This window comes from Zosterops lateralis (genome assembly GCF_965231275.1).
Source record: "Zosterops lateralis genome assembly, chromosome: 1".
Classification (NCBI taxonomy): Eukaryota; Metazoa; Chordata; class Aves; order Passeriformes; family Zosteropidae; genus Zosterops; species Zosterops lateralis.
In genome coordinates this window covers 149,873,510-149,886,906 of record NC_139762.1, presented here as the reverse complement: position 1 = coordinate 149,886,906, position 13,397 = coordinate 149,873,510, and the positions used below count along the sequence as shown (strand labels likewise).

General features: G+C 49.1%; 1 long non-coding RNA gene across 1 annotated transcript; it reads right to left on the bottom strand.

Moving 5' to 3' along the window:
• Positions 1–4,522: 4,522 nt before the first annotated feature.
• Positions 4,523–5,700, bottom strand: LOC310911869. The gene is made up of 2 exons (XR_014590597.1): positions 4,979–5,700; positions 4,523–4,689 (listed from the first exon to the last, which is right to left on the bottom strand). It is a non-coding gene; the product is annotated as an uncharacterized lncRNA (long non-coding RNA).
• Between the last annotated feature and the right edge of the window lie 7,697 nt (positions 5,701–13,397).

The window sequence follows — 13,397 nt, the reverse complement described above, 5'->3', positions numbered from 1 at the left end:
ACTCCGGCAGCAGCAATTTCTCCACCGTCACGGGGCAGGATGGTTGTCTTGGCCCCAGCTCTGCCACGGTTTAGCTCCGACCCGAGAGTGTCTGTGCCCACCCTGCAGTCAATAGCCCAGCCCCAACAGTGATTTCAGCCCTGGCCATACAGCACCTACCCCCCAGGACGCAGGCAATAACCCAGCAGCGCCGGCACTTCAGCCCTCTTCCAGCCCCTCCCACTTTCAGCTGTCCACACGCCCTCTCCCGTGTTCAGCCTCAAGACCCAGCCCCAACACCAGTATCACAGGACTATTTATTTCAGCACACCCATCCTACAGGCTCTATGTCAGCCCTAGAGTTTCTATGGCCTTGGCAGTCTCTATGCCACCGCTGCAGGGCTTTGAGCCGAGCCCTGCAGAGTCCCCTTGCCCAGCCCCAGTGATTTCAGCTGTTGACCCACAAGCTTTATTTGACAGCCAGCTGGTTTCTTCTAGCAGCATGCACGGGTTTCTTCGACTCCGGCAGCAGCAATTTCTCCACCGTCACGGGGCAGGATGGTTGTCTTGGCCCCAGCTCTGCCACGGTTTAGCTCCGACCCGAGAGTGTCTGTGCCCACCCTGCAGTCAATAGCCCAGCCCCAACAGTGATTTCAGCCCTGGCCATACAGCATTTCCACCCCAAGACGCAGGCAATATCCCAGCAGCGCCGGCACTTCAGCCCTCTTCCAGCCCCTCCCACTTTCAGCTGTCCACACGCCCTCTCCCGTGTTCAGCCTCGAGACCCAGCCCCAACAGCAGTATCACAGGACTATTTATTTCAGCACACCCATCCTACAGGCTCTATGTCAGCCCTAGAGTTTCTATGGCCTTGGCAGTCTCTATGCCACCGCTGCAGGGCTTTGAGCCGGAGCCCTGCAGAGTCCCCTTGCCCAGCCCCAGTGATTTCAGCTCTTGACCCACAAGCTTTATTTCACTGCCAGCTCTTCTGTTTCTGTTCTGTCTTCACGTCTTCCCATCAGTGACACATCGTGCCGCTTTTGGTCTCAAAGTATGATTTTTGGATTTTTTGTAGCTCTGTGTTGTTTTAGCTCCCCTCTTGTACCCATAGTCCAGCCCCAACCTGCTAATCCTTACTGCAGCAACAGCTCTCCAGTCCCTACCCCAGCCCTTACAGCGATTTCAGCTCCAGCCCGCAGTTCCCATCCCAGCTCCATATTCCCTAGACCAGCCCCCCAGGGGTTTTACCCCAAAGCCTACCATCTTTCTGTCTCCTCCAGCTCTGCTGTCTCAGCTCCAGCTCCTCAGCTTCCCACTGCCTGCAGCTAAAACTGCTACTGCTTCTCACTGCAGCCCGGGGCTGTTGAGAAGGCCACAAGTCAGTCATTGTCATCACTTCAATGTCTTTAGGAGTTGTATCACCCACCCTCCTGGGTTCTCAACCTTGGGGACACTTGAAGCCCGAAGGCCAACATGTATCTCCCCCCTTCCCCTGGGTCTCAGCCCAGCACTTGTCCAAAAGCCCCCTCAGCTCCCCCAGGCAGCACCAAGGGCTGGAAAGAGCCACTGGGCCCCTGCTCCCTCATCCCAAAAGGTGTCCACGGGTTGATTCTCGGGGCCTGGAGCCCTCCGAGCCCCCACAGCCTCAGCCTCTGCTGGGTACCACGGGGCAAGGGCTGGTAACCCCCCAGGCATCTCCTGCAGGCCCTGAGCTGCAGCGCCATCCCCTTCTCCCGTGGGGAGAACCCTCCAGCCCCAGCATTTTCACCGTTCCACACTGTTTTGGGCGTGCCTCTAGTGCCAAGGGCTTTATTCCACATCCTGGGGCTTTCTGTCTCTACTGGGCTCACAACTGCTGTTTCAGCCCTAGCCCTACAACCTTTACTGAATTAACGTCAGATATTTAGAAAAAAACCAAACAAACAAAAAAAAGCACCAAAAAGAAAAACAAACAAAGAATCAAAAACCCAAACAAACAAAGAAAAAAAAAAACCAAAAAAAAACACAAAACAAAAAAAAAACCACGAGCCAAAATTTAATGCATTGAAACAAGCAAAATAATGAAAAGATGCAATAAATATGAAAAACATAGTTACTTCTAATAAAAACAAAATAAAATAAGAAAAAGTGCAAAAACTGCTGCTTTATTTCTGATCCTGTGAACACTGCTTTAAATCCAGAAACTACAGAAGCGCTTCTCGCCGGCCCCTGGTAGCCGCAGCCGGTCGTCCTGCGCCGCACCAGGCCCCGCACCAGGCCTCCGGCCGCCCTGGGTACGGCTGGCGCCACTGCCCCAGGACACCGGCGGCCCCCAGACACTGGCGCAGGCGGACGCGGGAGTCGCGTCCGTGCTCACCCTCGCTCCCCGGGCCGGCAGCTGCGGACATCCCGTCCCGGCGCAGCGGCGCTCCGACCGGCCGACCGACCAGCTCCAAACACCGCTCCCCGTCCCGCCGCCGAACTGACTCCCCCCCGGCCCCTCAGGGCGCTAATTATGCCCCAGGGCCGGCCAGCTCAGCCAATCACAAGCGGATGCAGCGCCGGCCCCGCCAATCCCTGTTGATGAAGCGCCGGCCAGGTGAGCCCAACCAATCACAAGCGGAGGCAGCGCCGGCCCCGCCAATCCCAGCTCGGCTCCACGAGCCCCCCCGCTGTCCCCTCACGGCCCCGCTCCCGCCAGGGCCGGCGGATCGGGGCCGGGGGGTTCGGGGCCCGGGCTGAGGGCGCGGCGGCGTTGCGGTCGCGATCGGGACCGGGAGCGCTGCGGGCGGCACGAGCCGCTCCTGCTCCGCCCGCAGCCGGCGCTGCGCCGGCGTCCTGCCGGGGCTCCGGGCACGAGAGGACGGCGGCGGCGATTTCCTGGTGCCGGCAGGGCTGTTGGGTGAGAGGATCTCAGTGTGAGAGAAGTGACCACCCGAAACACACAAACAATAAGGGATGCTCAGAGTTGCACCAGAAACACCACTGCCCTGACCACACAAATATATCAATTGTAGAAAACACAAACAAAAGCGCAGCAAAAAAAAGCCAACTCTTATTACTCCTAGTCCATTTTCCAAATATAATAAAAATAACCCCATCTCCATTCCCCTCAAAAAAACCTCTGAAATATACACCCAGGACCCCCCAACTTAAAGACCTGCCTCTAACCAAATAAGAAGCATAAACCCCACGTCTTTTGAACTATATAAATTCATTAACCTAATGCATCAAAACCACAGAATTTTTAATCCTTAGTCAGCACCATATACACCGATCCCATCACTATATACAAAAACAAGTCCTATTTTCTATTAATAAAATAACAAAAAAGTCTCAACTTTTAACTACAAAAAAACCCATAAAAACACCTAATTAAAAATAAAATAATCTCATTATAAGTAAGCAAAAACTTCAAACAAACTTCCTCCAAAATAAGTATTTTAAATGCCAAAACCCCTCAAGTATTTAAAATAACTACTTCAGAAATGCCTTCTGTACATTCCAGACTGATTTTGAGAGCAAAGCAAGGAAAGAAAAAGCACGCAGCCTGTTTTAAGGAAACAGTGTTTACTCCTGTGCATTCCCTGTCCAGTGTATTCAGCCCAAGCACACAGATCTCCTTCGCTCTTTGTTAGTTTTAGCCAGCTAAAGCAAAGACTTCTTTTTCCCTTTTTCTTCTGACTGTTTAAACCTGCTGCAGACTGGAAAACCCAGAGAAGCACAACAATAAACAAATCAATCCACAAAAATAAAAACAGCAGAAATATACTCAAATTAACAGCACCAAAACCAATTATTCCTGACTCAATAAACCCATAATTCCTCAAAACCATCAAAACAAACAGACCCCCTATAAATACACACAAAACCAAAAGATCCATTTGACTACAAACAATATCCCCTAAATTATCCAAAACTATAAAACATATACTCTAATCAAGCAGGCTAAATAAACAAACCCCTACAACACCACAAACAATAATGTCATCATAAATATTAAGAAACCTTAAAAAATGAACTACATCACACTGTCTCAAACCCACTAAAACAAACACTAGATGCTCACCACGATAAAAGCCACCAGTAAATAAATAAAACCCTCCCCTATACCTCACACCACAGCCAATTACACCACTGTAAACCCTAGAAAACAAACCCTGGAAAAACACAATATCCCCCAAAACCAATTCAAAACCAAACTCAGTTCAAAAATACTCTGACCATGTGAACTACGAAACCAAACACGAAATAAATACACCACATGTCTCATCACACCGTCTACAAACAGAATAAAGCCACACAATAAATCATTAAAAACCACCAAACAGAAAAAACCCAGCTCTACCCAACCTGAATCCCTCCACACAACACACAAAACCCCAATAACACATTTCAGAAGTCTCTCAAGAAGAGCTACTTAGATTAATTCTACCTCAAATACAAACAAACCCATCCATAAAGTTATCCTCACTCAAAAACCTGATTATGTATGATAAATAATACTCCAAAAAGTCACGCAAAATACTACATCTCCCCTAAGTACATAATATTGAATAAAAGCCACATAGAAACATCATTATTTATTAAAATTCCAGCTGAAAAGAAAATTCCTCCACTTCAGACACTGACAACAACAGAAGAGGAGTTTCTCCAATCAATTTGAACTCCTTTTGTCTCCATAACTCCTTTTTCTTCTGGGAGCACCGGGGAGGGATTGGTGAGACGAAGCTGAAAAGAAAAAAACCATTCCCCCAATAAACCCAAAGTGGCTTATCTGTTTAGCATAGAAGTTTGTCCCTTGTCGTCCCCCGAGGAAATGCTCCAAACCCAAATGCTCCTGCAGTCTCGTCATGAACCACGGCCAGAACTCAGGATAAATTCCTCATTCTTCACAGCTCGATGTCGAATTGAGCTGATGCTCCCCTTTTAAACCGCCCCCGGCTGGAACCGGCCCCTCGTTATCCATCCCAGCTGCACCTGTGCCTGCCCTGTCCCCTCTACATTAATTCTAATTTACCGGTTTCTCCTCGCTGCCTTCCCCGGGAGCGCCCGGCACGGCTCCAGCGGCGACAGCGAGTGCTGCAGCTCCGGGCGCAGCGCCAGCGTGTCCGCCCGCCCGCCGGCCGGGGGATCGGCAGCGGCCCCGACACCGCCTTGAATGGGCCGCCGAGGAAGCGGCAGTGAGGGCGGACACCGGCCGGGAGCGCCCCGGAACTGCCCGCGGCTCGTTCGGTTCGGCTGAGGGGGGCGACGTTCGGGGAAACTCGGCTGGGTTCGGCTGTTCGGCGATTTCCGTCAGCCGTCGGCTCTTCTCGGCTGTTCGGCAACACTCGGTCATTTTCGTCCCTCCCCGGCTCTGTTCGGTGAGGTTGAGCCTTACGTCACTTTTGCCCCTCCCCGCCGCCATCTTGAGAAGGTCGGCCGCAGCGAATCGCGCCGCCATCTTGGTTGTGGTACACTTAAGGACCCCATCGGTGTTTAACACAGTCGCCTGACTAAAATGTCTCCCCTGAACCCGCCCGCGGCGCGGCTGAACCCACAGCGCGTGTCCCTACACCTGGAAACGCCGCAGAAAATTGTCCCCGGGCGGCGCCGTGGTCGGGATTTTTATGCAGGCACTAAGATAGACACACCACAGGTCCTCTCTGTTTCCCGCCCTTTTGGCCGCCATCTTTAGAAGGTCAAGCGCCGCGAGTCGCGCCGCCATCTTGGTTGTGGCATCCCCCCCAAATGTCCCCCTCGGCTGCTCGCACAGGCGCCTGACCACATCGCCTGCGCGAACACTGCCGCGGCGCCGCTCAGCCCCCACCCCGTGCCCGCGCACCTGCGTACGCCGCGGAAAAAATCGCTCCCGGGCGGCTCCGTGGTCTAGGCCGCGCGCAGGGAGCCGGCTGCCACGTGTCCGGGGGTCTTCGCATTTTTTCTCGCCTTTTTGGCCATGATCTTTCGGTCCTCGGGCGGCAAAACTGCCCGTGAGCTCACAGCCCGGGGCTGCTACGGCGGAGAACTGCAGTACCGCTTTTTATCCACGAGATGGCAGCATTGCCGCACAGGTCACAGCCCGGGGCTGCTGCGGGCACGGGGGAGAGCTGCAGTACCGAAATTTATCCACACGATGGCAGCATTGCCTCACAGATCACAGCCCGGTGCCAGGCAGGGGGAGCTGCAGTACCGCTCTGTGTCCACACGGTGGCAGCGCTGCCGCACGGAGCGGACGCAAAAAAGAACGCGCCCAAAATTCCCCTTCCAAACATCCCCGAAAATAAAGGCCCCAAAAGACCCCCAACCACAACAACTACGAGAACCCTGCCATCAACCAAGCCAAAACAAAAATAGCCTTAATTTTATGCTACATTTCCATATTTCTTCTATTTCTTATTAGGATATTTCTATTATCTCATGTATTGATCTACTATAATTTATCTATTTATATAATCTACCTATTTATATTATTAAAATTTATTTATTATATCATGTTCATTTTATTAGGTATATTTTACATACTATAATATATGGAACATGTAATAATAGTGTAACTAAAGATATTATTCTTAGATGTTGTAGTTGTCTTTTTGTTACGTATATATTTATTTTTTGGTATTTTTATTTTTTTTGGTAGCATTTATTTCTTGATATTTTAAACTATATGACTTCATTAACCTAACAGATCAAAACCAGAGTTAATTAGAATTGAAAGATTGGTTTTCTAAGGGGTAAACACTTAATCTTTATTAAAATAAAAATAAATTCTAATAAATAATATAAAAATAATTTAAAACTAATAATATAAAATTAAATAATTTTCTCTTTCTGCGTGCTTTTGGGGGGATTGTTTGTGGGGGGGCTTGTTTTGGGCTTTTTTTTGTTTGCTTAGTTTTAGATTTCTTGGGTAATAAACAAGGAGGTTCAGAGAGTTATAAAATAAAATGTCTACTTAGTTTGATTGCTATCCCCTAACCCCTAACCCTAACCCCTAACCCGCTACCCTGACCCTTGACCCCCTGACCCCCTGACCCCCTGACTCCTGACCCCTGGCCCCTGACCTTTGACCCCTGACCTATGGCCTATTGACCTTTGACCCCTGCCATTTGACCTTTGACCCCTGACCTTTGACCCCTGACCTTTGACTTTTGACCTACGACCTTTGACCCATGACCTCTGACCTTTGACCCCTGACCTTTGACCTTTGACCTATGACCTCTGACCTATGACCTTCGACCTATGACCCTTGATCCCTGACCTTTGACCTATGACCCCTGACCTTTGACCTATGACCCTTGACCCCCTGACCTTTGACCTATGACCCTTGACCCCTGACCTTTGACCTATGACCCTTGACCCCCTGACCTTTGACCTATGACCCTTGACCCTTGACCGTTGACCTATGACTCTTGACCTTTGACCTTTGACCCTTGACCTTTGACCCCTGACCTTTGACCTATGACCCCTGACCTTTGACCTATGACCCTTGACCCTTGACCTTTGACCTATGACCCTTGACCATTGACCCTTGACCTTTGACCTATGACCCTTGACTTTTGACCTACGACCTTTGACCCATGACCTCTGACCTTTGACCCCTGACCTTTGACCTTTGACCTATGACCTTTGACCTATGGCCTCTGACCTATGACCTTTGACCTACGACCCTTGACCCCTGACCTTTGACCTATGACCCCTGACCTTTGACCTATGACCCTTGACCCTTGACCCTTGACCTTTGTTTCTTGACCCTTGACCTTTGACCCTTGACCCTTGACCCTTGACCTTTGACCCCTGACCTTTGACCCCTGACCTTTGATCTATGACCCTTGACCCTTGACCTATGACCCTTGACCTTTGACCCTTGACCTTTGACCTATGACCCCTGACATTTGACCTTTGGCCTATGACCTATGACCTTTGACCTATGACCCTTGACCTTTGACCTCTGACCTTTCACCTATGACCTCTGACCTTTGACCTATGACCCTTGACCCCCTGACCTTTGACCTATGACCCTTGACCCCTGACCTTTGACCTATGACCCTTGACCCTTGACCGTTGACCTATGACTCTTGACCTTTGACCTTTGACCCTTGACCGTCGACCCTTGACCTTTGACCCCTGACCTTTGACCCATTACCGTTGACTTTTGACCTACGAATTTTGACCCATGACCTCTGACCTTTGACCCCTGACCTTTGACCTTTGACCTATGACCTTTGACCTATGGCCTCTGACCTATGACCTTTGACCTATGACCCTTGACCCCTGACCTTTGACCTATGACCCTTGACCTTTGACCTATGACCTTTGACCCTTGACCTTTGACCCTTGACCCTCGACTTTTGACCCTTGACCGTTGACCTTTGACCCTTGACCTTCGACCCTTGACCTTTGACCCTGACCTTTGACCTTTGACCTTCGACCCTTGACCTTTGACCCCTGACCTTTGACCTATGACCCTTGACCTTTGACCCTTGACCTTTGACCCTTGACCTTTGACCTATGACCCCTGACATTTGACCTATGACCTCTGACCTATGACCTCTGACCTATGACCCTTGACCCCTGACCTTTGACCTATGATTTTTGACCCTTGACCTTTGACCTATGACCCTTGACTTTTGACCTACGACCTTTGACCCATGACCTCTGACCTTTGACCCCTGACCTTTGACCTTTGACCTATGACCTCTGACCTATGACCCTTGACCCCTGACCTTTGACCTATGACCTCTGACCTATGACCTTTGACCCCTGACCTTTGACCTATGACCTCTGACCTATGACCTTTGACCTATGACCTCTGACCTATGACCTTTGACCTATGACCCTTTATCCCTGACCTTTGACCTTTGACCTATGACCCTTGACCTCTGACCCTTGACCCTTGACCCTTGACCCTTGACCTTTGACCCTTGACTTTTGACCTACGACCTTTGACCCATGACCTCCGACCTTTGACCCCTGACCTTTGACCTTTGACCTATGACCTCTGACCTCTGACCTATGACCTTTGACCCTTGACCTTTGACCTATGACCCTTGACCTTTGACCTACGACCCTTGACCCTTGACCTTTGACCTATGACCCTTGACCTATGACCCTTGACTTTTGACCTACGACCTTGGATTCATGACCTCTGACCTTTGACCCCTGACCTTTGACCTTTGACCTATGACCTCTGACCTATGACCTTTGACCTATGACCTCTGACCTTTGACCCATGACCTCTGACCTTTGACCCATGACCTTTGACCTTTGACCTATGACCTCTGACCTATGACCTCTGACCTATGACCTTTGACCTATGACCCTTGACCCCTGACCTTTGACCATTGACCTTTGACCCCTGACCTATGGCCTATGACCCCTGACCTTTGACCTATGACCCTTTACCCTTGACCTTTGACCCATTACCCTTGACCTTTGACCCTTGACCTTTGACCCTTGACCTTTGACCCCTGAACTTTGACCTATGACCTATGACCTTTGACCTATGACCCTTGACTTTTGACCTACGACCTTTGACCCATGACCTCCGACCTTTGACCCCTGACCTTTGACCTTTGACCTATGACCTCTGACCTTTGACCTATGACCTCTGACCCCTGACCTTTGACCTATGACCCTTGACCCCTGACCTTTGACCTATGACCCCTGACCTTTGACCTATGACCCTTGACCCCTGACCTCTGACCGTTGACCCCCTGACCTTTGACCCCCTGACCTATGACCTTTGACCTATGACCTCTGACCTATGACCTCTGACCTATGACCTTTGACCTATGACCTTTGACCCTTGACCTTTGACCTATGACCCTTGACCTTTGACCTACGACCCTTGACCCTTGACCTTTGACCTATGACCTTGACCCCTGACCTTTGACCTTTGACCTATGACCCCTGACCTTTGACCTATGACCCTTGACCTTTGACCTATGACCCTTGACCTATGACCCTGACCTCTGACCTATGACCCTTGACCTATGACCCCTGACCTATGACCTTTGACCCTTGACCCCTGACCTTTTTGACCCTTGAACTATAACCCCTGACTTACAACCTTTAACCTATGACCCCCTGACCCCCGGCCTTTGACCCTGACCCCCTGACCTTTGACCGTAATGCATTCTGAACCCTAAAATCAACCCCACATGTAACCCTATATGTAAATGTAACCCTGCATAATTAATTGGGTGATTTGCATATGTGTAGTTATTTAATTAGGTTATTTGCATAGGGTGATTAATTATTCAACTGGCTAATTGGGTCATTAGTGGTCCAGGTGGGAGTGGGGGGGTGTGGTGATTAAGCAATCATCTATAATCAGCTGCTCCCACCTGGAGGACTAATTAGGGGGGCATACAGTATGTATACCCTGTGTATAGGGGGGCTATTGGGTGTATATATAAATAAAAAAGAATAAAAATAATAAGTCTGGTGCAGTGGTAGGAATTTTCATGCGGCCAGGGACCAAATATTTTTATTTATTTAAAGTTTTTTTTAATATTTGTTCCCTGGCCGCATGAAAATTCCTACCACTGCACCAGAGTTAGAAATAAAGTTAAACTTTATTTCTAACTTTAAATTACAAAGGAAGAGAAAGAGAGAAACAGAGAAAAACAGAGAAAAACAGAGAGAGCGAAACAGACAGAGAAACAAAGCAAAAAAGAGTCAGAGCAACAGAGAAACACAGTGAGTTAGAGCGAAAGAGAGACTTGGAGAGAAACAGAGTTGTTAGAGTGGAAGTAAAAGAGAAACAGCATTAGAGTGAAACTGAGACAGAGTGAGCGTGAGAGAAACAGAGAAACAGACTGAGAAAGAAAGAGAAACAGTTACACTGAAATAGAGTTACAGCGAAACACAGGGAAAGAGAAACAGAGCTAGAGAGAAACACAGAATGAAAGCAAAAGAGAAAGAGCTAGAAATAGAACAACAGAGGAAAATAAAGAGTTAAGAGAGAAAGCAGCAGAGTGAGAGAGAAAAGGAAATAGCATGAAGATATAGAGAGGAAAATAAATAGACTTACCTGGAAGTAGGGAAACAGAGTGAAGGAAAGCAAGAAATAGAGTGAGAGAAAATGACTCAATGACACCAAATGAAGACAGGAGCCAAAGGGGGGCAGAGGGGGCGGGAGGGAATCTTAATTAAGGTGGATTCAACTACTATTGAATGAACATTTTTATTTACACTTCAGCAAAACACATGGAAACAACATATACAAATGCAAGTACAGATACAACCCGTAGACACGCTGATAAAAGTACAGCTTCGTACAGAGCGATACATGGAAACACGGCAGCAAATGCAAATATGGAACAATACAGGGAACCGCAAGCCAAATACACATTGAGACAATAGAACAGTTTTTCTGCTTCTGAAACATCCATTAGATCTCATTTTATTGGTACAGGAAATGCAAAACAAAAGCAGCACATGTAACATAGAACAGTCATCCACCACACGCACCTCCTTCAGCTTGCACACAAACCCACCCTCGCTCTCACCTCAAAGCACCTCCCAAGAACCCCCAATCATCAACACACACTCGCAGCACTCCTCGGGAACGTGGTTCCCGGGAGCCTCGACACAAACCGGCCTGCCTGACGAAAACCCCGGTCCACAGGCCGTCGGCACCCAAACTTTGGCGATGAACATCGCCTCGCAGACCAGCCGGGACCAAGGAAAAAAAACCCAGCTGGGGGGGAAAATTAAAAAAAAAACCCCGAGCTGGGGATTTTTTATTCTAAATTTAAAATGTGTTGAAAAACCTGAAAGGCAAAAGTCACGCACACAAGGTTAGAACCAGTCAAACCAGTCAGCGCACACACACACACAGGCAAACACAAGCAAACACAGAGGACTCTCATACACACACAATCATTCTTCAGCGTACATGGTAGATTCCAGGAAACTTGTAGCATCAGCAAGCACAGAGATGCTAATCCTCCTCAGGGACCTGGAAGACAACAAGAGGTGGTCAACAAGCGCTTATCTGACAGCAAGCTATCCCCACTCCAGGCCCATATCTCTTATGCCCAAAACTCCACAGAAAAGAGGTGAACTGTGAAGTTTTACAACTGTTCTACCTCACTAACACTATGTGCCAGGGCAGGGCAGCTCACACATAAGCGGCATAAGATAGCCTGATACAACATAGTCACATACAATAGGATACAGCATAGTCACATACAATAGGATACAGCATAAGCCAGCATAGTATGATACAGCATAGTCACATACAGTACAATACAACATAAGCCAGCATAGTCACATACAACATATTCAGATACAATGTAGGCACATACAATATGAACCAACATAGTGAGATGCAATAGACTCAGATACAATGTAGGCGCACACAATATAAGCCGACACTGAGAGACGCAATATTGGCGCATTCAACATTGGCACATACAACATGAGCAGAGACAGGTAGAATACAAGTGCTGACTTCAGATAACTCTGAAAGATACTGCAGGCACGTGAGGGGAATCTAATACCCTCCCTATAAAAGTCCAAGAGAATGGCATCTGAAAAGGTGGCGCTACCCAAGCTGAGAATGAAAATAGATGAGAACGCTCGAGTGTCCGTGTGCCGGCCTCCAAAAGTCAAAACGTAACGAGGCCGGAATAAGGATGATCCGGGAAAGTACGCGAGGAAAGTACGGCCAAAGGGGGCCGGAATGGTGCGGATAAAGCGCCTGGATGTAACAAAGGCCTATCACACAGAAGACAAGGGACACAAACTACATAATGCAGACGCAGACAACACAGCAGACACAACTTGAAACTGCCAGGCAGTTTCACCTTATGGACCCAAGACTCCTAGCACAAGATGAGCCACAGGCTGATGATGCCAAAGGAAAGAAAGCTTTAAGGCAATAGCACGTGATGACGAAACAGAACTCCTTACAAGAACTAGTGCCTAAGTTGTTAATAGGATGCTCGAGAAGCTGGGTAGGCCGAGAGAAGGAAGCGATGACTGCCGGGTGACCGTGGCGATAGCTCTGGACCTGAGGGCGACCTCCTCGGGTGAAAACGTCCACGAGGATGTTGAGACTCGAAGACGGACGACGGCGCAAAACACGCGAGGACGCGGAACTGCCCTGCCCGGCAAAGCCTCCGGTGAGGCCGAGGTGAAACCCTCTCCCGTTAGTTGCGAGGGGCCCGTCCCACTAGGGCTCTCTCCTCTAAGCTGACTTTGAATTGCCTCCTTTTGCAAAGCTTTTTCCCCTTCACCCAAACACCAGCCCAAACACTTATCTTTCAGAAGATGAGCGGACAAAAATCCATCTTCAATGGAAAAGAACACATCCACTTCAGTGCTGCCATATCCAGTCTTGGGCTCCGCACCTCACGGAACCTAGGACAACAAAACAGAAAATGTGACAATTGCCTGACAGAAAAAGTAATCCCCAGGCCTCCCCTGCACCGCTACCCCGGCTC